The sequence below is a fragment of the Hylobates moloch genome, unplaced genomic scaffold (assembly GCF_009828535.3).
Source record: "Hylobates moloch isolate HMO894 unplaced genomic scaffold, HMol_V3 SCAFFOLD_20, whole genome shotgun sequence".
In the NCBI taxonomy this organism is placed as follows: domain Eukaryota; kingdom Metazoa; phylum Chordata; class Mammalia; order Primates; family Hylobatidae; genus Hylobates; species Hylobates moloch.
Window position 1 is genome coordinate 29,855,579 of NW_026652295.1, and position 27,949 is coordinate 29,883,527.

The 27,949-nt window shown below is 42.8% G+C and overlaps 1 pseudogene; it reads right to left on the reverse strand.

Annotated features, from left to right (window-relative positions):
• Positions 1-24,801: 24,801 nt before the first annotated feature.
• LOC116460104 (class I histocompatibility antigen, Gogo-C*0202 alpha chain-like) lies at positions 24,802-27,256 on the reverse strand (annotated as a pseudogene).
• Between the last annotated feature and the right edge of the window lie 693 nt (positions 27,257-27,949).

Sequence of the window (27,949 nt, forward strand, 5' to 3'; positions counted from 1 at the left end):
CTACTTTTTATTACTAGACGTTTATAGTAAATCTTGAAAGCACTCAATATGCATCCTCCAAATTTCTTCTTTTTAAAAATTATTTTGGCTATTCAAAGTTATTTGTATTTCCACAGAAATGGTAGATTCAGCTTGCCAATTTCTTTAAACATTTCTTTTAAAGCTCACTATTAAAACAATTGATATTACGCTTAATTTAATAGTTCAATTTTGGACAATTAGTAACATTGGAGATTCCAGTTCTTGAACACACTATTCCTCTGTTTATTGCTATCTCTTTTACTTTCTGTTGGTGGTGCCATGTAGAACTTAGTGTACAAATCATACACATTATTAAAAAATTGATGCCTGGACATGGCATTACTTTAATAATTGTTTTATAAGTGGATTTTTAAATTTTTCATCATTCTGATTTTACATTACTTGTAGATACATTACTTTTGTATAGGAATTGTACCTTACAATTTTGATAAATTTACTTATTACTTCTAGAAGTTTTATTTGCCTTAGGATTTTCCACTTACATAATATTGTGACCTGCAAACTAGGACACTTTACTTCTCTTTCATTTCTTTTTCTTGGCTTAATGCTCTGGCCAGGACCTCCAGGACAATATCTTTGCTGTTTTCCTGTTCTTAGGTAGAGAGTAATCAATTTTCATCATAAAATATTATGTGAGTTGTAGGTTTTACATAGAAGCCCTTTACCAAATTTAAGAACTTGCCTACAATTCCTATTTACGGACACATTTTATCACAAATGAGTGTTGCATTCTATTTTTTATTAATTTATTTTTTTAACTTTTAGCTTCCATGGTACATGTGCAGGCTTGCTATATATTGAAATTGCAAGTCACGGGGGTTTGGTGTACAGATTAATTTATCATGCAGGTTATAAGCATGGTACTTGATAGGAAGTTTTTTAATCCTCACTCTTCTCCCATCCTCCACAGGTCCTGGTGTCTAGTGTTCCCTTCTTCTGAGTCCATGTGTACTCACTGTTGAGCTCCCACTTATCAGCGAGAACTCGTGGTGTTTGGTTTTCTGTTCCTGTGTTAGTTCTCAGAATAATGAGCTCTAGCTCCATCCATGTTCCTACAAAGGACATGACCTTGTCCTTTTTTATGGCTTCATAGTATTCCCCAGTGTCTATGTACCACATTTTCCTTATCCAGTCTACCATTGATGGGTTTTTAGGTTGATTCCATATCTTTGCTCTTCAAAATAGCACTGCAATATACATACACGTGCATGTGTCTTTATGGTAGAATGATTTACATTCCTTTGGGAATAGGCCCAATAAAAGGGATTGCTGGGTCAAATGGTAGTTCTATGTTCTTTGAAAAATCACCAAACTACTTTGCCTAATGGCTAAACTAATTAATTTACATTCCCACTAGCAGTGTATAAGCGTTCCCTTTTCCCTGCAACTTTGCCAGCATCTGTAATTTTCTGACTTTTTAATAATAGCCATTCTGACTGGTGTGAGATGGTATCTCATTGTGGTTTGGATTCATATTTCTCTAATGATTAGTGATGGCGATCATTTTTTCATATGCTTTTTGGCCGTGTGTATGACTTCTTTTGAAAAATGTCTGTTCACGTCCTTCGCCTACTTTTTAATGGGGTTGTTTGTTTTCTGCTCGTTAATTTGTTTAAATTCCTCATAGATTCTGGATATTAGACCTTTGTCAGATGCATAGTTTGTAATATTTTCTCCCATTCTGTAGGCTGTTTATTCTGTTGATAGTTTATTTTGCTGTGCAGAAACTCTTTAATTAGATTCCATTTGTCAGTGTTTGTTTTTGTTGCACTTAACTTTTGGCGTCTCCTTTTGATACCTTTTAAACATGTTTTTAAAATGTTATTTACTTTTTGCCTTTTTTTTTTTTTTTTTTTTTGAGACGGAGTCTGGCTCTTTCGCCCAGGCTGGACTGTATTTTTTTGTCTTTTATTTTAGTTTCAGGGTACATGCCAGCAGCTGAGGCAGCGCAGCGGTGTGCAGGCGCATCGGCTAGTGTGGGGTACCGCCGGGAGTGGGGCTGTGGTGTTCCTGTGCAATGCTGGCGCCAGCAGTGGTGGTGGCATAGCGGGGGTGGAGTTGCTGGTGTCTGTTCTCGCACTGGCGCAGGCGGCTGCAACAGCCAGGAAGATTGCTTGAACCTGAGAGGTAGAGGCTGCAACTAGCTATGATCGTGCCATTGCACTCAGCCTTGGTGACAGAGTGAGACCCTGTTTCAAAAATATTTATTTATTTATTTATTTTAATTTTTTTTTTTTGAGACGGAGTCTCACTCTGTCGCCCAGGCTGGAGTGCAGTGGCGCGATCTTGGTTCACTGCAACCTCCGCCTCCTTGGTTCAAGAGATTCTCCTGCCTCAGCCTCCTGAGTATCTGGGATTACAGGTGCCGACCAACAGGCGTGGCTAATTTAGTATTTTTAGTAGAGACGGGGTTTCGCCATGTTGGCCAGGCTGGTCCCAAACTCCTGACGCCAAGTAATCTCCCCACCTCTGGCACCCAAAGTGCTGGGATTACGGGCGTGAGCCACGGCACCCAGCCAGTTTTTCACTATATTGATTAAGTTGTATTATTTAATTTGCAGATGTTAAACCAAACTTGCTTCCTCATATAAAACCAATCTGGCATGACATGACATATTGTTCTTTTTATGTTTATTTGAATTTGATAATTTTTGCATAGAATTTTGGGTCTGAGTTCAAGAGAAATATTTGTTTATGGTTCATTTTTCTTGTGATTTTGTTGTCTGGGTTTTCTTTTCTTTTTTTTCTTAATCTGAGTAATGTTGGCCTCATAAATTGAGTTGAAAATGGTTGCCTCCTTTAATTTCAAAAATGGTGTGTTTAAAATTGATATTATTTCTCAATTATATGTTCCATACAATTCATCAGTGAAGCCTTCTGGACCTGGAGTTTCCTCTATGGGAAGGAATTCAATCACAAATTCAATTTCTACAATTTATATATAGCTGGACACATTTTCTATTTCTTCTTGGGTCAGTTTTCATGAGTTTTCTCTCTCAAAGAAATTGTTCATTTTCTTGTCAAACTTATTGGCATGAGATTATTAATATTTCTTTTCAGGACCTGAAGACTGTGCACTGATGTTCTTTTCTTCCTGATATTGTTAATTTGTGTCTTTATGTCTTGATCAATCTAGCTAGGGGTTTATAACATTTACTGATTATTTTCCCGTACAACCAACTTTTGGATTTATTAATTTTATTTATCTTTCTGATTCATTGACTTCAATTTCATTATTATTTCCTTCCTCTGCATGCTTTGATTTAGTCTGTTTCTGTTTGTTTTTTTATGGCAGAAGCTAAGTTACTAATTTGAGACCTTCCTTCTTTTTTAATAGAGGAACTTAAGGATATCAATTTTTCTCTAGTACTACATTCCATACATTTTGATTTATTGTACTTTAGTATCCTTCAGTTTAGAAGACTTCCTAATTTCTCTTGTGATTTCTTCATTGACAAAATTGTCAATCAGGATTTTGATGTTTAATTTCCAAATACTTGGTATTTTTATGATCATGTATCTTAGTCCATTTGGGCTGTCATAACAGAATATTGTAGTCTGTGTGGCTTATAAACAACAGAAATCTATTTCTCACAATTCTCACAATTCCAGAGCCTGGGAAGTCCAAGGTCAAAACAATGGCAGAGTGAGTGTGTGATGAACGGTGCTTCCTGATTCACAGATGGTGTCTTTTCTTGGTGACCTTACATGGTGGAAGGGGCAAAGGAGCTCTATGAGGCCCCTTTTATAAGGGGACTAGTCTCATTAATAAGGTCTCTGCCCTCAGGACTTAATCACCTCCTAAAGGCCCCACCTCCAAACACCATCACATTAAGGATTAGGTTTCAATGTGTGAATTTAGGGGATGACAAAAACATTCAGTCCCCAGGATCATCTTACTGTTACTGATTTCTAATGTGTTTCCATATGGTCAGAAAATACATCTTTTATGATTTCAATATTTTCAAATGTATTGTTTTCTGGCCTGAAATACAGTTTCTCTTGGTAAATGTATCATTCACACTTGAGACAACATGTATTTTTCCATTGTTGTTCATATGTATATAAGTCAATAAAGTCTGTGAGGCTAATGCTTTTCGGTTTTCTAGGTCTTTGTTGGAATTTTTTATAGTTTTTAAATTTATTGCTAAACAGAAACTTTTAACATATCTAATCACACTCATGCAATTCTCCATTTCTCTCTGTTAATTTTGTCAATTTTTTTCATGAACTCTGAAGTTATGCAGTTGGGCCCATTTCTGATTGCACGTCTTTTTGTTGAATTGACCCTTTTGTTATGAAGTATCTCTTTTTTTATCTCTGGTAATACATTTCATTTGAAAATCTCTTTTTTTTGCTGGTAGTACTATAACTCTTTCAACCTCCTTAAGCTTACTGTTTGCATGAAATTGCTTTTTCCACCCATTTTCATTTGACTTAGACTTATATGCACCTGCATTAGTCTGTTTTCACACTACTATAAAGAACTACATGAGACTGGGCAATTTATAAAGAAAAGAGGTTTAATTAGCTCAGCATTCCACATGGTGGGGTGGGTGAGCTCCCAGGAAAGTTGTAATCATGGCAGAAGGTGAAGGGGAAGAAAGGCACATCTTACATGGCAGCAGGAGGGGGGTGGGAGGAGGAGCCACACTTTTAACCAATCAGAGCTTGTGAGAACTCACTATCATGAGACCAGCATGGGGGAAATCACCCCCCATGCACAGTAATAAAGTGAGGTCTTGGTCACCCCAAAGCTCTCCCCCATTAGGAGCTGCCTCTTACTGCCATCAGGGACCCCAGGAGCTGGACATGGGATTCTTTGTCATTTCTGAGGAGCTGGAGAGGTCCCAGAGCATATAGACCTTGATCCAACTGGAGCCAGAGTGGAGTCAGGCAGAACTCGGCATTGGGCAGGGTAATATGTTTGTTTTAAATTGCTAGGGCTGCCATAACAAAGAAACACACTGGATGACTTAAACAACAGAAATTTATTGTCTCACAGTTCTGGAGGCTGGAAGTTCAAGGTCATGGTGTTGGCAGTGCTGATTTCTTCTGAGGCTTCTTTCCTTGGTTTGTAGATGTGTTCTATGTATTCACATGGTCACTCCTCTGTATCTGTCTGTATCTAATCTTCTCTTTTATAAGGACACTAGTCACATTGAATTAGGGCACACTCCTACGACCTCATTTTACCTTAATGACCTCCTTAAAGACCTCTCCCAATGCAGTCACTTTCTCAGGTACTGGGGGTTAGGACATCAACATGTCAATTTTGGGGGGTATACAGTTTAGCCCATAACAGTCTAGATTATCCTTGAGCTTGCATTTTCTAAAGAATAAAATAGAGGAAATATCTTTGGCTTGATTCTGTCTCTTAATACTCTGAAATTTTGCTCTTGCAGTGAGAACGATAAAACAGAAGAGCCGAAGGTTGGTGTCACCCAGAAGGTGAGCCCTCCCTAACTCTGGCTGCCCCAAGACCCAGGGCTGTGTCATTCTCGAAAGTCTTGCTCCATTCTAGTGATTCTGGTTCCAGCTTTTCAAATGGAAAGAGGATTTTCTCCCAGAGGAACAACTTCTAATGCTGTGCAGGCTTATTTTCTCTATATTTGGAGGACAAAAAAAGTTGATATAATAAAAAGAACGTACTCATCAAATTTTTGTGGTAATAATTGTTATAGCCTTATCAATACCCCATATTGTGATGAATATGTTGGCTTCATTTTGGCGGAAGGGACATGACACTGGACGTTTTAAGCCAGGATTACTCTGGGCCTTTCCATGGGATTCAGTTTCTGCCATGGTGGATAAGGGGAGAGCTCTTGGTGTAGGGTTTGGTCTTTATAATGAACCATGCTGTTTGGGCAGTGGGTTTATCTCTGGAAGCGTGAAGGTTAGGCAGGAGTGCGATCCTCCTCCCCATTCAAAAGGTCAAGGGAGAGCAGGTTCTTGTTCAGGGCGCAATGAGTTAGAGAAGGGAAGGTGACAGAGAGCATTCTTTCACCTTTTTGTGACATGTATGCATCTGAGTCTCTGGTGTTTTAAATAACTGAAACTGAGATCTAGTTCCACTTATCTATAAAGTAGAACTGTGGAGAAGGAAGCATATCATCCCCGCCACTGGAGAGATCCCTGAAGAGAGATTTGTGAGCCTGCATTTTATCAAAAATGACACAAAATTTCATCAAAATAAAGTGAAACTGTGGCTGTAGATGGGGCTTTATTTAGAGCTTTGACTTCCCACCTGCTTCCTAAGACATGGTCCTTCCCCAGGAGACTATAGAATCACAGGGCTTAGACTGGAGGGGTAAGGCGTGATGGTGTTCTTCCCTTCTGACAATTAGGATGTTTTGGATTGCATGTATTTCCAAAGAGGGCTGCAAAATATCTTCCATCACACTTGCTTTTCTTCAGTTTGACCCACCACTCTCTCATCAAGAAATAAGGTCTCTCCACTCCCTTAAACATGAGCAGATCTGATATCTGCATTAGCCAATAAAATATGGCAGAAGTGAGGTTGTGTCAGTTCTGGGCACTGCTATTAACCATCCTGCCTGCATCTGGTTCCTTCCACTTCAATCCCTGAACTATGTAAAACTCTCAGGCCATGATCTGAGCCCAGCCAACACATAGAATCCTATGAGAGATCATTAAAAATTCTTAGTTACTATTTTCATGAATATCTTTTCTATCCTTCCACTTTCAAATTGTGTGTGTCCTTAGATCCAAAGTGAGTATCTTGTAGCCAGTATATGGTAAGATTCTTTTTATTCTATCCATTGTGATAATCTCTGAGTTCTGACTGGGGAGTTCAATCCATTTACCTTTAAAGTAATTACTGAGCTGGGTGCAGTGGCTCACACCTGTAATCCCAGCACTTTGGGAGGCCGAGGTAGGCAGATCACCTGAGGTCGGGAGTTCGAGACTAGCCTGACCAACATGGAGAAACCCCATCTCTACTAATAAAAATACAAAATTTGCCGGGTGTGGTGGCACATGCCTGTAATCCAACTAGGGAGGCTGAGGCAGGAGAATTGCTTGAACCTGGGAGGTGGAGGTTGTGGTGAGCCGAGATTGAGCCATTGCACTCCAGCCTGGGCAACAAGAGCAGAACTCCATCTCAAAAAAATAATAATAATAAAATTAAGTAATTACTGATAAGGAAGGATTTACTTCTGTAATTGTGATGTTGGTTTTATGCATGTCTTATAGCTGTTTCATCCCTCATCTCCTTCATTCCAACCTTCCTCTGTGTTTAGTTTATTTTTTTCTAGTGACATGTTTTAATTGCATTCTCATTTTCTTTTGTGTATATTTTATGCATATTTTCCTTGTGATTACTGTGGTATTTCATGTAACAATATAGTTATAACAATCTTGAATTGAAACCAACTTCAATCATGTATGAAAACTCTGCCACTTTACATCTTTTCCCACCCCTCATTTTACATTATTGATGTCACAGATTATACCTCGGCAGGCTGACAGGCTTGGAGAGTCACAATGTTGCAGCCTTCAGTCTAAAATTTGCAGACCAGGCTGGCAGACTGGAAACCTAAACTGTAGTTGCTACTGTCATTTTGAGGCAGAATTTTTTCTTCTATTGGAAGCCTCACATTTTCCTCAAAGGCCTTCAACTGATTCAAAAAGTCTCACCCACATTCTTGAGGGTAATTTCCTATTCATAAAATCAACTAAGACTGGGCACAGTGGCTCATGCCTGTAATCCCAGAACTTTGGGAGGCCAAGGCAGGAGGATCACTGAGGTCAGGAGTTTGAGACCAGCCTGACCAACATGGTGAAACCCCATCTCTACTAAAAATACAAAATTAGCTGGGCGTGGTGGTGGGTGCCTGTAATCCCAGCTACTTGGGAGTCTGAGGCAGGAGAATCCATTGAACCCAGGAGGTGGAGGTTGCGGTGAGCCGAGATCACGGCATTGCACTCCAGCGTGGGTGACAGAGAGAGACTCCATCTCAAAAAAAAAAAAAAATCTACTGACATCAGATTTTAACCACAACTGCAAAACACCATCATAGCAACATATAAATTAATGTTTGATTAAATAACTAGGTACTATGGTTTAGTCAAATTGACACATAAGACCAACCATCCCAGCCCATGCTTGTGAACTTGGCACCCACAAATGTTTCCTCAAACCATACTTAGTCTCCAAATAAAAACAATTATAAAGTCATACTTTTGCCAAAGATGATACAGCTGTCTCGCATCCAACTAAAAACACACTAACCCTTTCCTCAGAAAAAGATTCAAACTGAATGCATGATATGCTCTCTTCTCTTTGATGTTCTGTAACCTAAATACCATGTGTAATAAAAGTTAAACCTTCATTAATAAAAGGGAACTATTATTAGTATATCTTATGTTTTATTATTAGGTGATAAGGAAAAGATGAAAACCAAGCTATTTGCTTAATACATGTATGGGTACACACACACAGACATTAATATCTTTATAAAAACATAAGGAAGTAATGCTCATAACATTTACCGTCTTTATTTCTGTAACTGGTCACATGGTTACAGCTGGTTATTTATTTATTTATTTATTCATTTATTTATTTATTTACTGATTTGAGACACGGTCTTGTTCTGTTGCCCAGGCTGGAGTGCAGTGGCATTACCTCGGCTCACTGCAAACTCCACCTCTTGGGCACAAGTGATCCTCCTACCTCAACCTCCTAAGTAGCTGGGACTACAAGCACACCACCAAGCCTGACTAATCTTTTGTATTTATTTTCAGTAGAGATGGAGTTTCACCATGTTGCCCAGGTGGGTCTCACATTCCTAGACTTAAGCAATCCACCCACCTCAGCCTCCCGAAGTGCTGGGATTACAGGCATGAGCCACCATGCTGGCCACAACTAGTATTTATAAATAGCCTTTTTCACTAACCATCTCATATTCCCATTGCCTTCAGCAAGTCCCTCAGCTGATCAGGTTTCTTTTCCTGCTTGGGTGACTCAAACATTCATTTCTGCAAGGGTATGGGTCATTAGAAGTCCTGCCTGACATGGGTTGTTGCAGTTTTTATTGACTTTAATTATAGGGCAGAGTATTACTACGAGATGCTCTAAAAGATCTCCTGTGTTAGAAACACAGTCTTATTTGCTGCCATTGTGTAGTAGCAGACCAATTTCCCCCTGATGATCGAGACCAATCACCCCAGACAGAGCAGTAACTCTTTCCTTTGTCTGTTGATTCAGAAGCATTAGGAGCTGAAGGGGCCGGGTATCTGTCTTAGCTTCTAGATCAGTGGAATCATTTCTGTGTCTCCTGAGGGAGGATTCCTCCCTTTGGAAAACCTCTAGACCTTCAGGACATAAGGTTGTGAGAACAGGAAGCAAAGATTTTGCAAGTGGATCTCCATGCGTAATAGTGAATCACGCAACTCCCATTTCTATTTGGTAATTTCTGGACACATGGATCTTGGCTATGAGATGAACAGCAGCATATAATGGATGCTGATTCAGAGCATGTACAACTTCTAGAGAACACTGCCAAAAACCTGCAAGTTATTGCCACCTTGCTGACATTGTAACTGCATGCTGAAAAGGCCATACTGCTCTTCTGTAAAACCAGCTGCTTCAGGATGATGGAGAATGCAGTGAGACCTGGGAATTTCATGAGCGTGGGCCCATAGTGGCACTTAATTTTCTGTGAAGTGAATTGCTTGATCGAAAGCAATGCTGTCTGGGATACCATATGGTAGATATGGCATTCTGAAGTCTGTGGTCGGCAAGCCACCCAGGCGCCAAGGCAAGAGACTGAGGACACGAGCTGTTCCAGTATAATAAAATATAAAACAAGAATAGTTACACCAGATATAGATCTTAGATATGATTATATATGAATATCATTAATCATTAGTTTGTAGCAATTACTCTTTATTCCAATATTATAATAATCCCCGCTGTATAATCATAACCTAGGAAAAACCAGGCCATACAGAGATAGGAGCTGAGGGGACATAGTGAGGTGTGACCAGAAGACAAGAGTGCGAGCCTTCTGTTATGTCCGGACAGGGCCACCAGAGGGCTCCTTGGACTAGCAGTGATGCCAGCATCTGGGAAGACACCCGTTGCCAGGTGGACCGTGGTCTAGCGGTAGCGAAAAGTGTCAAGGAAAGACACCCGCTACTTAGCAGACCGGGAAAGGGAGTCTCCTTTTCCCCGGGGGAGTTTAGAGAAGACTCTGCTCCTCCACCTCTTGTGGAGGGCCTGACATCAGTCAGGCTTGCCCACAGTTATCCAGAGGCCTAACCATCTCCCTGTGATGCTGTGCTTCAGTGGTCATGCTCCTAGTCCACCTTCATGTCCCATCCTGTACACCTGGCTCTGCCTTCTAGATAGTGGTAGTAAATTAGTGAAAGTACTAAAAGTCTCTGATATTTAGAAATAATGGTGTAAGCTGTCTTTCTCTCTGTCTCCTCTCCCTCTCTGCCTCAGCTGCCAGGCAGGGAAGGGCCCCCTGTCCAGTGGACACGTGACCCACGTGACCTTACCTATCATTGGAGACGACTCACACTCTTTACCCTGCCCCTTTTGCTTTGTATCCAATAAATAACAGTGCAGCCAGACATTTGGGGCCACTACTGGTCTCTGTGCATTGGTGGTAGTGGTGCCCCGGGCCCAGCTGTCTTTTCTTTCGTCTCTTTGTCTTGTGTCTTTATTTCTACAACCTCTTATCTCCACACATGGGGAAAGACCCACCAACCCTGTGGGGCTGGTCCCTACAGAAGTACATGAATATTGTTTTGGCAGAAGCACTACTTGCAGGGGAGATAAATTTGTATCCAGAGAAAATGTCTCTTCCAGGAAGAACAAACCTCTGCTCTTTCCATGATGGTAACTGTTCAATGTAATCAACCTGCACCAGTAGCTGGCTAGTCACCTCCAGTGACTCAGTGTAGGTTTCTGCTGATGGCAGATTTGGTACATACCCAGCAGTGGTTGTAGCCAGGTTGACTTTGGTGAGTAGAAATCTATGTTACTGAGCCCAAGCATCATCTCCACCCGTACCACCATGGCCGTTTTGTTCATGAGTCCACTAAGCAAAGAGGATGACAGGTATACAAAGAATGAGTCATCCTATCCACTTTATCAAAATCTCTCCTGCTGAGGTCGCCTTGTGGAAATTAGTCACAGGGGAAACAGATATCTGCACAGTTTTTGCACATTTAGAAAGGTGTATCAACATGCCTTATACTCAGAACCCCTTTCCAAGTATTTTCCAATCATGTTCTTTAAAATTCTCTGACCATCCATCCAAGCCATTGGCCATAGCCTATGAATCCATATAGTCACATCTGTGTTCATTTCTCTTTTCAAGCAAAATTAATAATCAGCTACACTACTCAAAGTTCTGTCTACTGGAAACATCTCCCTTCAATACAGTTCTTCAGGGATGTCTCAGAAGGGATGCGTGCATACCACATGGAAGTATTTTTACACAGACCTTTGTTTTCCCTTCCTGAGTCAATTAATTATAAGGAACTCTCCTATGAGGCCATAAGTACAGGCCAGGAGAGAAAAGGTAAAGTAGCAGAACTGGGAGCCAAGAGCATTTGGGCCATTTCCTGGTGTCATGTACTTGTGCCTTCAGGGCTTCCTTCAACTTGATCTCCTCTATACCAGTTCCATTAGCTGATGGAGTGCTGTTGTGCACATTCAACATTATGGCTTGTGGGTCAGACAACACCCAATTAATGATGGGTAGCTCAGATCACATGGTCATTTGGTGGCCCATAGTGAATCATTCAGTCTCTACTAAAGCCTAGTTGCAAGCCAAAAGCTTTTCTCAAAAGTAGAGTGGTTATCTGTGGAGGGTGGCAGGGCTTTGCTCACGGCTCTAGTCCTGCCACATTACCTTTTCTCCCCTAGCCTGCATCTAAAGTTATTCCCTGTGATTCACTTACAGGAGTCTGCCGAAGGCTCCAACTAGTTCTCTGTCTGCCTCTGACAATACAATTCAATCTCTGTTGAATCTGCTGGATCATATCATCCAAGTGGCAGAGTAACTTGCACAGCATCCTGGACCTGATGCAGAGCCTTCTTATGTTCTGGGCCCCACTCAAAACTAGCAGCTTTTCAGGCCAGTCAGTAAGTGGGCTAGAGTAGCACACCCAAATGAGGAATATGTTACCTCCAAAATGAAAGTGCAGTAGGTGTTGTGCCTGCTTTTTGGTTGTAGGAGGAGCCAGATGCAACAAGTTATCCTTCATCTTAGAAGGACTATCTTAACGGCCCCCATCGCTGGACCCCTAGAAATTTCACTGTAGGAGTGGGGGAGGACTCCTAATTTTTATCAGATAAATTTCCCATGCTCTGAAACACAAATTTATTTTTAATAAGTCTAGAGTAGTTGCTTCTTCTTGCTTACTAGATCCAGTCAGCATAATGTCATCCATGGAATGGGTCAGTGCAGGGTCTTCTGGATGGGAAAGGTGATCAATTTCTTGCAGACTAAATTATAATATAGGGCTGGAGAATTGATGTATCCCTGCAGTAGGACAGTGTATGTGTATTACTGGTCTTGGCAGTTGAAAGTAAACTGTTTCTTGTGCTCTTTAGTAAGTGGATCTGGGGGAAAAAAGCAGTTGCCATATTGATAGCTGCATACCAGGTAACAGGAGATGTCTTAATTTGTTCAAGTAATAAAACCACATCTGGCACAGTGGCTGCAATTAAGGTCACAATCTAGTTAAATTTACAGTTATCAAACAATGTATTTAAGATACATTTGTTTTCCACACTGATCGAATAAATGAGTTGAATGGGCATCTGGTGGGAATTGTTTTGCCTGCACATTTTAAACTTTTAACGATGATACTAATCCCTGTACTCCCTCCAGAAATGCAGTATCGCATGTGGTTTACTATTTTTCTAAATAGAGACAGTTCTACTGGATTCCACTTATCCATTTTTGTCTTATGAGCCCTCACTCCTTAGGTCAAGGTCCTGGGGAAGTGGCCAAGATGGCCAACTAAAAGAATCTAGGGTGTGTGGCTCTCACGGAGAGGAACAAAAGGGGCAAGTAAACGCAGCACCTTCAGCTGAAACATCCAAGTTCTTTCACTGGGATTAATCAAGAAAACAACCCATGGAGCCTTAGATACTCTAGGTATCTGGCTTCCTGGCAAAGTAACTGCAACTCTGGCAAAGTGGGAGTTTAGACCCCATAAATACCCCTAGGAAACAGGCTGAATCCACAGATCCAAACAATGGTGTTCTGCAGGCCCCACTTCCACATCACTTCACGGGATAAGATTAATTGGCTTGGAATTCCAGCCACCAGCAGCGGTGTTGTTCCTAACTGGGACAGAGCTCCCCAGGTAGTGGTGGGCCTCCAACTTTGCTGTTTGGGTGACTATGCCATTCCAACCTTCGAGCTTCACAGTGTCCAAGGCAACCAGGGGTCAAAGTGGAGCCCCAGCACACCATAGCTGGTCTACAAAAAACAAGGCCAGATTATGTTTTAAAACAGGTCCCCAGTGCTATTCCTCCTGACTGGGCAAAACCTCCCAATCAGGGTCTCCAGCACCTCCTACAGGTGTGTTTGGGCTGGCAACAGGTCTGTACTTCCCTGAGACAGAGCTCCTAGAGGAAGGGGCAGACTGCCATCTTTGCTGTTACATAAACTTTACTGGTGATACCTCCAGGTTTTGGAAAATCTGAGGCAACTAGGGACTGTAGCAGGCCCCCATCAAACCGCTGCAGCCCTACAGAAAAACAGCCAGACTGTTAAAAGAGAAAACAAAAGAGGAGAAAAACAAAACCCATTCGAAGGTCAGCAACCTCAAAGATTGAAGGTAGATAAGCCCACAAAGATGAAAAAAATCAGCACAAGAATGCTGAAAACTAAAAAGCCAGCAAGGGTTCAGAACCAGGCTAAGGCTGAGATGGCTGAAACAACAGAAGTAGAATTCAGAATATGGATAGGAATAAAGTTCACTGTGCTAAAGGAGTACACCGTAATCCAATGCAAGGAAGCTAAAAATCATGATAAAACATTGCCAGAGTGAATGACAAAATAGCCAGTATAAAGAAGAATGTAACCAATCTGACAGAGCTGAAAAACACTCTACAAGAATTTCATAGTGTAGTTACCAATATTAATAGCAGAATAGAGCAAGTGGAGAAAAGAATCTCAGTGCTTGAAGACTGGCTTTCTGAAATAAGACAGGAAGATAAGAATAGAGAAAAAATAATGAAAAGGAATGAACAAAACCCCCCAGAAACATCGGATTATGTAAAGAAACTGAATCTATGAGTGATTGGTGTACCTGAAAGAGATGGGGAGAATGGAACCAATTTGGAAAACATTTCAGGATATCATCCATGAGAACTTCCCCAACCTAGATAGACAGACCAACATTCAAATTCAGAAATGCAGAGGACCCCAGTAAGTTACTCCATGAGAAGATCATCCCCAAGACACATAGTCATCAAATTCTCCAGGGTTGAAATGAAAGAAAAAAACATTAAGGGCAGCCAGAGAAAGGCCAGGTGACCTCCAAAGGGAAGCAAATCCGACTAACAGTGGACCCCTCAGTGGAAACCCTACAAGCCAGAAGAGATTGAGGGCCAATATTGAACGTTCTTAAAGAGAAGAATTTCCAACCCAGAATTTCATATCCAGCCCAACTAAGCATTATGAGCAAAAGAGAAATAATATTATTTTCAGACAAACAAATGCCAAAGGAATTCATTACCACCAGACCTGCATTAAAAGAACTCCTGAAGGAAGCACTAAACATGGAAAGGAAAGACAGTTACCAGCCACTACAAAAACACAATGTAGTACACAGACTAGTGACACAATAAAGCAACCACATAAGCAAGTCTGCAAAGTAACCAGTTAACATCATGATGACAGGATCAAATCCATACATATCAATACTAACCTTAAATGTAAATGTGCTAAATGCCCCATTTAAAAGACACAGAGTGGGCCAGGTGCGGTGGCTCATGCCTGTAATCCCAGCACTTTGGGAGGCTGAGGCAGGCAGATGACGAGGTCAGGAGATAACATGGCTAACATGGTGAAACCCTGTCTCTACTAAAAATACAAAAAATTAGCCAGGCATAGTGGCGGGCGCCTGTAGTCCCAGCTACTCAGGAGGCTGAGGCAGGAGAATGGTGTGAACCCAGGAGGCAGACCTTGCAGTGAGCCGAGATCACCCCACTGCACTCCAGCCTGGGGGACAGAGTGAGACTCTGTCTCAAAAAAAAAAAAAAAAAAAGACACAGAGTGGCAAGCTGGTTAAAGAACCAAGACCTATCAGTATGCTGTCTTCAATGCACCGATCTCACATGCAATAACACACATAGGGTCAAAATACAGGGATGGAGGAAAATTTATTAAGCAAGTGGAAAGCAGAAAAAAGCCAGGGTTGCAATCCTAGTTTCTGACAAAACAGACTTTAAGCCAACAAAGATCTAAAAAGACAAAGAAGGGAATTACATAATGGTAAAGGGTTTAGTTCAACAAGGAGATCTAACTATCCTAAGTATATATGCATCCAATACAGGAGCACACAGATTCATAAGATAGGTTCTTAGAGACCTTCAAAGAGATGTAGAATCTCACACAATAATAATGGGAGACTTTAATTTCCTCACTGACAATATTAGACAGATCATCAAGAGAAAATTAACAAAGATATTCGGGATCTGAACTCAGCCCTGGATCAAATGGACCTGATAGATATCTACAGAACTCTCCAACCCAAAACAACAAATATACATTTTTCTCATTGCCACATGCCACTTACTCTAAAATTGATCACACAATTAAAAGTAAAACACTCTTCAGCAAATGCAAAAGAACTGAAATCATAACAAACAGTTTCTTGGACCATAGTGCAATCAAATCCAAAATCAAGAATAAGAAATTCATTCAAACCATACAATTGTATAAAAATTGGATAACCTGTTCTTAAGTGACTTTTAGGTAAATAATGAAATTAGGGCAGAAATCAAGAAGTTCTTTGAAACTAATGAAAACAAAGATACAATGTACCAGAATCTCCAGGAAACAGCTAAGGCAGTGTTAAGAGGGAAATTTATAGCCATAAAATGCCCACATCAAAACGTTAGAAAGATCTCATGTCAACAATCTAAAATCACAACTAAGAGAACTTGAGAACGAAGAGCAAACATATCCCAAAGCTAACGGGGAACAAGAAATAACCAAAAAAATTAACAAATTGTCTTCTGAAGGACACAGAGACATGAAAAATTATTCAAAAGATCAGTGAAGCCAGGAGGTTTTTAAAAAATAATAATAATAAAATATATAGACCACGAGCTAGACTAACAAAGAAGAAAAGAGAGAAAATTCAAATAAACACAATCAGAAACAGTAAGAACATTACCACTGACCCCACAGAAATACAAGTAACCACCAGAAAATATTATGAACACCACTATGCACGTAAACTAGAAAATCTAGAAGACAAGGATCAATTCCTGGACACATACACCACCCCCAAGATTGAACCAGGAATAAATTGAATCCCTGAACAAATAATGAGCTCTGAACTTGAGGCAGTAATAAACAGCCTACAAACCACAAAAAAAGCCCAGGACCAGGCCGGGCGCGGTGGCTCACGCTTGTAATCCCAGCACTTTGGGAGGCCGAGGCGGGCGGATCACGAGGTCAGGAGATCGAGACCACGGTGAAACCCCGTCTCTACTAAAACTACAAAAAAAATTAGCCGGGCGTGTTGGCGGGCGCCTGTAGTCCCAGCTACTCGGAGAGGCTGAGGCAGGAGAATGCCGTGAACCCGGGAGGCGGAGCTTGCAGTGAGCCGAGATTGCGCCACTGCACTCCAGCCTGGGCGACAGAGCGAGACTCCGTCTCAAAAAAAAAAAAAAAAAAAAAAAAAAAAGCCCAGGACCAGATGATTGACAGGTGAGTTCTATCGGATGTACAAAGAAGAGATGGTACCATTCCTACTGAAATTATTCTAAAAAAAATGAGGAGGAGAAACTCCTCCCTAACTCCTTCTATTAGGGCAGCATCATCCTGATACCAAAATGTGGCGGAGATACAACAACAACAGAAAAAGAAAACTTCAGGTCAATATTCTTGATGAACACTGACACAAAAATCTTCAAAAAATGCTGGCAAACCGAATCGAGCAGCATATCAGAAAGCTTATCCACCACAATCAAGTAGGCTTCATCCCCAGGATGCAAGGTCAGTTCAACATATGCAAATCAATAAATGTGATTTATCACATAAACAGAACTAAAGGCAAAAACCACATGATTATCTCAGTAGATGCAGAAACGGCTTTTGATAAAATTCAACATCTATTCATGTTAAAAAAAAAAACATAAACCCTTGGATCACGAGGTCAGGAGTTCAAGACCATCCTGGCCAACATGGTGAATCCCGGAGATTCTGGTACATTGTATCTTTGTTCTCATTAGTTTCAAAGAACTTCTTGATTTCTACTAAAAAAAAAAAAAATTACAAAAAATAAGCTGGGCGTGATGGCATGATGGTGGGTGCCTGTAATCGCAGCTACTCAGGAAGCTGAGGAAGGAGAATCGCTTGAACCCGGGTGGCAGAGGTTACAGTGAGCCAAGAGCACACCACTGCACTCCAGCTGGGGTGACAGAGTGACACTCCATCTCAAAAAAAAACAAAAAACAACAACAAACAAAAAAAAATTCAATAAACTAGGTATTGAAGGAACATACCTCAAAATAGTAAAAGCCATCTATGGCAAATCCACAGCCAACATCATACTGAATGGGCAAAAGCTGGAAGCATTCCCCTTGAAAACTGACACAAGACAAGGATGCCTTCTCTCACTACTCCTATTCAACATAGTATTGGAAGTTCTGGCCAGGACAATCAGGCAAGTGAAATAAATAAATGATATTCAAATAGGAAGAGAGGAAGTCAAACTATTCCTGTCTGCAGATTACATGATTCGATATCTAGAAAAACCCATAGTCTCAGCCCAAAAGCTTCTTAAGCTGATAAACAACATCAGCAAAGTCTCAGGATACAAAATCAATGTGCAATAATTTCTAGCATTTCTACACACCAACAACAGGTAAGCCGAGAGCCAAATCAGGAATGAACTCCCATTCACAACTGCCACAAAAAGAATAAAATACCTAGAAATACAGCTAACTTGGGAGGTAAAAGAGCTCTACAAGGGAAACTACAAACCACTGTTCAAAGAAATCAGAGATGACGCAAACAAATGGAAAATTTTCCTATGCTTATGGATAGGAAAAATCAATATCGTGGAAATGGCCATACTGCCCAAAGCAATGTATAGATTCAATGATATTCCTATCAAACTATCATTGACATTCTTCACAGAACTAGAGAAAATAATTTAAAAATTCACATGGAACTGAAAAAGAGCCCGAATAGCCAAGGCAATCCTAGGCAAAAGGAACAAAGCTGGAGGTATTACGGTACCAGATTTCAACTATACTTCAGGTCTACAGTAACCAAAACAGCATAGTACTGGTACAAAAACAGTCATATAAACCAATGGAACAGAATAGAGAATCCAGAAATAATACCACATACCTACCACTGTGATCTTTGACAAACCTGACAAAAACATGCAATGGGGAAAGGATTCCCTATTTATAAATGGTGCTGGGATAACTGGCTAGCCATATGAACAAGATTTAAACTGAACACATTCCTTATGCCATATACAGAAATCACCTCAAGATGGATTAAAGACTTTAACATAAAACTCAAAACTATGAAAACCCTGGAAGACAACCTAGGCAATACCATTCAGGACATAGGCATAGGCAACGATTTTATGACAAAGATGCCAAAAGCAAGTGCACCCAAGCAAAAATTGACAAATAAGATCCAATTAAACTAAAGAGCTTCTGCACAGCAAAAGAAATTATCAACAGAGTACACAGACAACCTACAGAATGAAGGGAAATTTTTTGCAAACTATGAATCCAACAAAGATCTAATATCTAACATCTGTAAGGAACTTAAACAAATTTACAAGAAAAAACCCCATTAGAAAGTGGGCAAAGTGTATGAACACACTTCTGAAAAGAAGACGTACATGCAGCCAACAGACATGTGAAAAAAAGTTCAACATCACTGATTATTAGAGAAATGCAAATCAAAACCACAGTGAAATACCATTTCACACCAAGCAGAATGGCTATCACTAAAAAGTCAAAAAATAACAGATGCTGGCAAGGTTGTGGAGAAAAAGGAACACTTATACGCTGTTGGTGAGATTGCAGATTAGATCAGCCATTGTGTGGTGATTTCTCAAAGGCCTTAAGACAGAAATACCATTATACCCAAAGGAATATAAATCATTCTATTATAAAGACATAGGCACATATGTTCATTGCAGCAGCATTCACAGTAGAAAAGACATGGAATCAACTTAAATGTCCATCAGTGATAGACTGGATAAAGACAATGTACATATATACCATGGAATACTATGCAGCCAGTAAAAGGAATGAGATCATGTCCTTTGCAGGAACATGGATGGAGCTGGAAGCCATTATCCTTGGCAAACTAATGCAGGAACAGAAAACCAAATACTGCATGTTCTCACTTATAAGTGGAAGCTAAATGATGAGAATGCATAGAGACGCAGAGGGGAACAACACACACTGGGGCCTTTCAGAAGATGGAAAGTAGGAGGAGGGAGAGGATCAGCAAAAATAACCAATGGGTACTAGGCTTAAAACCTGGGTGATTAAATAACCTGTGCTACAAACTCCCACAACACAAGTTTACCTGTAAATCAGCCTGTAGCTGTACCCCCGAACTGAAAATAAGAGTTAAAAAAGGAACTGATCTGCAGATTCTGCCCATTGCTGAGTAGGTCTACTTCAATTATGCAAACCAGCGCTGAGGAAATAATCACAGGGTGGGTCAGTGGCCCACTTGACCCACTATGAGAATGGTTCATGGATGTTAGGGCTTCAGGTTTTCTATTCTTCCTAATTTAATCTTGCTAGGTTGTATGTTTCCAGGAATTTATCCATATCCTCCAGGTTTTCCAGTTTGTCAGTAGAGAATTGTTCATAATAGTCTCTGATGATCTTTTTGTATTTTTGCAGTACCAATTGTAATATTTCTCTTTTCTTTTCTGATTTTGAGTATTCTCTCTTTGTTTCTTGGTTTGTCCAGCTAGTAGTTTATCACTTTTGTTTACCTTTTTGAAGAACAAACTTTTCACTTTGTTGATTATTTGCATGGCTTTTGAAAGTCTTTATTTAGCTGTGCTATGGTGTTTATTATTTTTTCTACTAATTTTGGATGTGGTTTGTTGCTTTTCTAGTTCCTTAAATTTCATTGCTATATTGTTAATTTGTACTATTTCTACTTTTCTTAGGTAGGCATTTATTGCTATAAACCCCGTTTAGCCCTGTTTAGCTGTATCCCACAGGTTTTGGTATGCTGTGTTTCCATTTTCATTTGTTTCAAGAAAATTTCTGATTTCCATCTGAATTTCTGTGTTGACCCAATGCTTATTCAGAAGCATGTTGTTTAATTTCCATATATTTGTCTAGTTGCCAAAGTTCCTCTTGGTGTATATTTCTAGTATTTTTCCAGTGTGGCCAGAGAAGATATTTGATATGGTTTCAATTTTTGAAAATTTGTTGAGACTTGTTTTGTGGTTTAACGTAGCCTCTCTCCCAGAAAGTGTTCCACGTGTTCACGAAAAGAGTGTATATTCTGTAGTGTTAGATAGAATGCTCTGTAAATATCTGTTAGCTTTATTTGGTGTAAAGTTCAGTTTAAATCCAATGTTTCTTTCTTGATTTATGTGTAGATGATCTGTCTCATGCTGAGGTTGGGATGTTGAAGTCTCCAGCTATTATTGTATTGGAGTCTATCTCTCTTGTTAGATGTAGTAATTTTACAGGCTGCTCTTTGTTAGAAAAGGAAATGATTTGGGGGCTGTGTTTCATTAAAAAAGGAAAACCTTACTGAGGACTTCCGTACCCTCGCTATCTGCCTAAATAATTTCTTCTTAACTTATATATCACTGCCAGACTCTGAGCCTGAATGAGGTGACATAGAGAGGCTGGGACTGTGCAGAATGCATTTTAGTAAAGATGGGTGAGTTGCAGTAGCGATCTCATTTCCAGGTGCAGCAGTGACATCTGCCCTAGCCTCAGGGTCCAGTGTCCAGCACCAGGATGTCAGAGGTGTGAGCAGTGGTGTCTGTGCTCAGCAGCAGGGGCAGTTGTTCCTAGGAGGGACCTGATCCAGGGTGGGCTGTGGATTCTGTTCCTGGATATGTAGTTTCCACCCTGGTTCTGTGGCCTTCCCTGTAAGGTCAGCCAAGAGAAAGGATGAGAAGGAAACCCAAGGTCAGGTGAGGAAGTTTATTAACCTGCCAGCTGCTCCACCACAGACAGAGGAGGCAGCACCAAGCTTACAGAATGAGGGGTTTATATTGGGGAGGGGAGTTTGAGGGAGTTCTTTGGTATGGCCGCATCCCGGGATTGTTTGCTGGCTAATTTTGCCACATATCACCTTGTGACGTTTATTACAGGAGGGTTTAGGTAAAGTTTGTTTATGCTTCCCACAACCTCCCCCTGTGCGGTCTGGATGGTTTGTAATTGGGGTTTGCTTATTGCAGGAAGGTCTGATAAGTGAAGTCTGCTGGCTTCACTGCGGCGCCTAGATAAGGGTTGAGAAATGTAAAGAGGCTTGGTGGAAGGAGAAGAGTTGCAGAGCATTAGCGGGACAGGTGGGCAGCTCGAAGAGGTTTGGGGGGAGTGTCGGCAGTACCAAGAAGCTTTTTGGGGCAGTTTGTCCCTAACATTCCCCACAATAAAATTAGCCCCCAATACCTTGTATACTACTTCATGTGTAAATTAGAGAACTTTGGTTTCCATAGTTTTCTCCAAGAAGTGAGTGAGAAATGAGTCTGGGTGAGTGTCAGAGAGCGGCATTCAGAGGGGTTCTTTGTGCTAGAGCCACATCCTGAATTGTCTCCCTGGCCTCTACCCCATGGTGGAGAGAACAACAGGGAATATCACATCTCATAACTGATGATATACATCCTCCCTTTTCTTTCTGCAAGAAAAATCCTCTTTTAAACAATGTTTGAAAACCCACCCCACCCACCCACCCTGGGCACTCTCTGATCTCTGACCTCAGTGGTTCCCAATCTGGCTGAGCAACAGGATTGCTGACGGGGGCTTAAAAAATACTCAGGCCCCTTCCCAGAATGCCTATCTCAGAGTATTATGCACAAGACCAAGGAATCACTTATATAACAAGCGCTACAGGCAAGGCTGATGCTCAGACATGTGGGATCCTTGATCTGGAGACCAGCAACATGAGCTCCAGCCTTGTCATAAATCCAGAATCTCTTGCTCAACTCTGGACTTCCTGGATCTCAGCACCATGTCCAGGTGATCCGTGTGCACAGGGGAGTTTCCTGTCTAAGTGTCCTCTAGACGTGGGGTCAGAACTGTGCAGTCTGCTCTGGGTGTGGTCTGATCACATCCCTTAGAAATGGAGGTCCAGGGTTCAGTCCTTGTGCTCATTCTTTTCCACAGTCAACCACTCCCTTGGTGCCTCATCCATGCTTGAGGTTTTAAGTATTGTTTATATAGAGTGAGCTCCTAAATCTATTTCTCCAGCCCAGTGCTTTCCTCTAAACTCTGGAGTTGTCTGTCTAAATTCCACCCCAGCTCCCTCACCTGCATTCCTAGTAGACATCTCTTCCACTGAGTGCCTGTGATGCCCCCTCCTCAGTATGCTTCTGCCAGAGTCTTCCCATCTCCACTGACAGCAGCTCCATCCTTCTACTCACTCATTTTACAACTATGGGTGTCCTTGATTCATCTTTCTCACACCACAGATACAATCCATTGGCAAATGCTGTGAGTGCATCTTCAAATGCATCCAGAATCTCCTCATGTCCCATTATTTCCCCTGCTCACGCCCTAGCCAAGGTAACCGACATCTCCAGCCTGGGATACTGCACTCGCTTCCTACTGTTTTCCCTTCTGCCTCCCTCGTCCCTCAATTCTGTTCTCAGCACAGCAGTCAGAGAGATCCTTTTAAAAGAGAAGTCATACCATGTTCCTCTTCTGCTCAAAACTGTTCTCTAACTCCCATCTCACTCAAACCAAAGGTCAGATCCAGCCCCACTCCCCTCAAGCCCACCTGCTCTGACCACACCTCTGAGCTCACCTCTGTTTCTCTCTGTCAAGCTCTCTTGGCCTCCTTGCTCTTTTGGGAACACAGACACCTTTCTGCCCTAGTACATTCGCACTAGAGGTTCCCCTGCTTGTAAAGAACTTACCCAAACATCCTCGTAGACACTCCTAATGTCCCTCAAATCTTTCCTCAGAGGTCACCTTTGCAACAAGGCACACACTGACTACCCAGTATAACAGCTACCTTCCCTGTTCCCACTGCCCACACTCTGGATCACCTGCCCCACAACAATTACCAACCTTCTAGCACTTTCCTTCCCTACTCTTGTTATAGTGTATCTATTGTCTGCCTCTTCACACTGGAACACATGCTCCAAAAGGCCAGAGATTTTTCTCATTTTCTTCTATGATGCTTGTCAGATGCAGAACCATTCTGTCCTATGTCCGGCCGACAACAAAGGTCAGTTGAATGAATGATCACCATAGAGCACCTCCTATTCTAAAGGCAGTATCTTTATTAACATAGCCTCAGGCCAAATGCTATTTTGTGGCAGCTACAGCACAAGGTCCCCTTACACTGACACGGAGGCTGCCTGTGCTTTTCTCACCAGTGCAGCTTGTGTGTCCTCCCTCCCCCATCCCAACTCCCACACCAACCCCCCACACACTGCAGCACACAATCAGGTTTCTCTCTTTAGGAAGGAACAATTCTAGACTATGGACCCAATTTTACAAACAAATATAAATCTAAATTAGACTCTGCTTTACATTCACGACTTGGGATTGGAGCCAGCACCAAGATTACTAGAACCAGGGCAGGGACAGAGGGCAGGAGAGCAGAGCAAAAGAGGAGCCCTAGAAGGAGGCAGGAGCTGAATGGGTCTGAAAATTTGTCTCAGAAAGCTCCCGTGTGCAGGGGCCACCCTGGGTGATGTCTGAACCTCTGTGGTCACAGCTCCCGCTGGACAAGTTTCCACTGAAGGGACAAGGACAATGGAGCAGCGAAGGTCACCCAGCTGTGAGGACTGACCACATAAAGCCCACAATGGACTGAACAGCAACTGGGCACAGGCCTCGTCCACACTCGGCTCCTCACAGCCTTCTCCAGTCCCAACCTGCAACAGACTCAGCACAGCAAACGTACAGATTCTGGAAGGTTTTCAAGTCTTTATTTCCTCTCTCAAATTTTAGGAATTGACTTATTTAATTAACCCATCAACCTCCCTCCCATGGGAAATATTTAAGAAAACAATTTTTTTTTTTTTTGAGACAGAGTTTCACTCTTGTTGCCCAGCCTGGAGTGCAGTGGCGTGATCTCGGCTCGCTGCAAACTCAGCCTTCCAGTTACAAGCAATTCTCCTGCCTCAGCCTCCCAAGTAGCTGAGATTACAGGCACACACCACCAAGCCTGGCTAATTTTTGTATTTTTAATACAGACAGGGTTTCACCATGTTGGCCAGACTGGTCTCGAACTCCTGAACTTGTGATCCACTGGCCTCAGCCTCCCAAAGTGCTGGGATTACAGGTGTGAGCCACCGCACCCAGCCAAGAAAACAAATTTCTATTCAGATTCTTATTTTCAGTAGGGAATTAAGAGGTTGCAGCTCAGTGCACCATGAAGTTGAGACAGAGATGGAGACATCCAGCCCCACCTCTCTGGAACAGGAAAGATGACTGGGGAGGAAACACAGGTCAGCATGGGAACAGGGGTCACGGTGGACACGGGGGTGGGCTGTCTCTCCACCTTCTCACATTATGCTAACAGGGACGCAGACACATTCAGATGCCTTTGTAGAAAGAGATGCCAGAGGCTCTTGAAGTCACAAAGGGGAGGTGTGAAGAAATCCTGCATCTCAGTCCCTCACAAGGCAGCTGTCTCAGGCTACAGAAAACAATAGTCATGAACAAATTCAAGTCCGTCATGGTAAGTGATGACACTCTGAACAGCCCACCACACACTCGAAATGTCCCAATCAAAGAATCCCCATAACCCAGGCCTTTCCCCTTTGCCCCATCCCCACCCACTTCAGAACCCCAGGGTCTCACCTTTACAAGCCCTGAGAGACACATCAGAGCCCTGGGCACTGTCGCTGCCTGGGGTAGAACAAAAACAGAACCTGGTCAGAGCCCACAGGAGATGTGGGATAGGAGGCATTATGGGATGGGTGAGCTCTTCCACATCCCAGCCCCCAACTTACATGCAGCCTGAGAGTGGCTCCCTCCTTTTCCACCTGTGGGAAGAAAATGTCCTGTGAGGGGCTATGGAGGAGGCAGGGCCATGAGATCTTAGAGGAACCTCCTGGTCTTAAACCCAAGAGAAGTTTCCAGAACTATGACTACAGACCCAGGGCAGGATCAGCAAACACAAAGAAAGCAGGTGTGGGTTCCGGACCAACTGCCCTCCTAAGGTCTGTCCTTAGCAGGAACCTTCCCGTGACTCATGAATGCTGGAATCAGGACCCCAACACCACAACCATCAAGGTGACACATCCGTCCTTCATTGTCACATGTGCTGCACAAAAGAGTAACTGCTGGCACACAGGGCCCCAGGCTGGGATGGCCCATGTGTGGATGGTGCTTCCCAGTAATGAGGCAGGGAACACTTCTACCTGGGGCTTGAAACCCTCAGTGGGACAAGAAAACCCAGACCCCACCCTTCACCCCTTCCCTACCTGAGCTCTTCCTCCTCCACGTCACAGCAGCGACCACAGCTCCAGTGACCACAACTGCTAAGACAGCCAGGCCAGCAACGATGCCCACAATGGGGATGGTGGGCTGGGAAGATGGCTCTGGGAAAGGAGGGGAAGGTGAGGTGCCCTGACCCTGCAGAAGGGCTCCAGAAGGTCTCCTAAGAGACCCCTTATACCCCTCTTTACCCCATCTCAGGGTGAGGGGCTCTGGCAGCCCCTCGTGCTGCACATGGCACGTGTATCTCTGCCCTTCTCCAGAAGGCACCACCACAGCTGCCCACTTCTGGAAGGTTCCATCCCCTTGCTGGCCTGGTCTCCACAAGCTCAGTGTCCTGAGTTTGCTCCTCCCCATCCCGCTACCAGGTCAGTGTGATCTCCGCATGGTAGAAGAAGCCCAGGGCCCAGCATTTCAGGGTGGCCTTATGGTCAGAGACAGGGTGGTGGGTCACGTGTGTCTTTGGGGGCTCTGACGGGAAAAGTCAGAAAATTCAGGCACTTTGCATCTCTCATGGGACAGCCCAGCAGCACCCATGTGACCATCCTGAGAATGGACAGGACACCTGGGGTGGGGAAGGGAGCACAGAACCCAGACACCAGCCTGGACACAGGCACCTGGGACAATCTCCTATTCCTTGGAAAGTTCTAGTCTCTGAGGGAGGAACAGCGACTTCTGGTCCATAACTGAGTGGAGGCCGAGGGACTGAGAAAAGCTGGAATCAGACCTTCAAACACATTGAGTGTGAGGCAGAGAACAAGGCCTGAGAGAAAAAGTCACAAAGCCCACGGCTGCTGCAGGGGTCAAAGGGGACCCCGATCAGTATTCCAGGGACTGTCTTCCCCTCCATTTCCTCAGAGACATCATCCCTTAATTGTCCTAGAGAGCGGAGGGGGCCCTCAGAGGAATCTCAGGAAAACTATGGCATTCTCTATTTCAGGGAGGGCGATATTCTAGCGCTGATCCCATTTTCCTCTCTTCCTAGTAGGAGGCCATCCCGGGAGACCTATAGGAGATGAGGAAGGTTCCCCACTGCCCCTGGTACCCAAGCGCTGCAGCGTCTATTTCCCGTTCTCCAGGTATCTGCGGAGCGACTCCAGGCACTCGCCCTCCAGCTGTGCCCTGACAGGCTCTGCAAGTTCCTCTGCCTCCAACTTGCGCTGGGTGATCTGAGCCGCCGTGTCAGCGGCGGTCAAGGAGCGCAGGTCCTCGTTCAGGGTGATGTAATCTTTGCCATCATAGGCGTGCTGGTGATACCCGCGAAGGAGGCGCCCATCGGGCCCCAGGTCGCAGCCATACATCATCTGGATGGTGTGAGACCCTGGCCCCGCCCCGGCGGTCAGCCCCCCCCACACCGATCCCCGCCCCCGCCCCGCCCCGACCAACTCGCAGGTATTTTGGCCTATGACTGCAGGACCTTTATGATGCTCAGGAATGTCCTGATGTCAGCGGAGATGAAGGGAATCCAGAGAGTCAAAAGTCAGAGGAAAGGGACATTTATCATAATTCTTTTTTTTTTTTTTTAATAAACAAGAGTTTTGCTCTTGTTGCCTAGGCTGGAGTGCAATGGCGCGATCTTGGCTCACCGCAACCTCCTCCTCCTGGGTTCAAGCGATTCTCCAGCCTCAGCCTCCCAAGTAGCTGGAATTACAGGAGCCCACTACTGAAAAAAAAAATGGCACCCAGACACACACACACACACACAAATACGTTTTTAGTAGAGACGGGGTTTCGCCATGTTGGCCAGGCTGGTCTCAAACTCCAACCTCAGATGACCCACCCACCTTGGCCTCCCAAAGTGCTAGGATTACAGTCGTGAGCCACCACCCCTGGCCCATAATTCTTATCATACATAATTTCTGGAAAAAAAAGAAAAATTTCTAGGGAACAAAAAAAAATTCAAAATCATCAGAAAGTCTTCCATGCAGAAATGATTTCATTAATTTGATCCCTGTCATTCTTTCTTTTTTTTCATATATTATAATCTATGGAGATTTCTATCCTGTGGGTTATTTTTAAATTTTTGTTTGT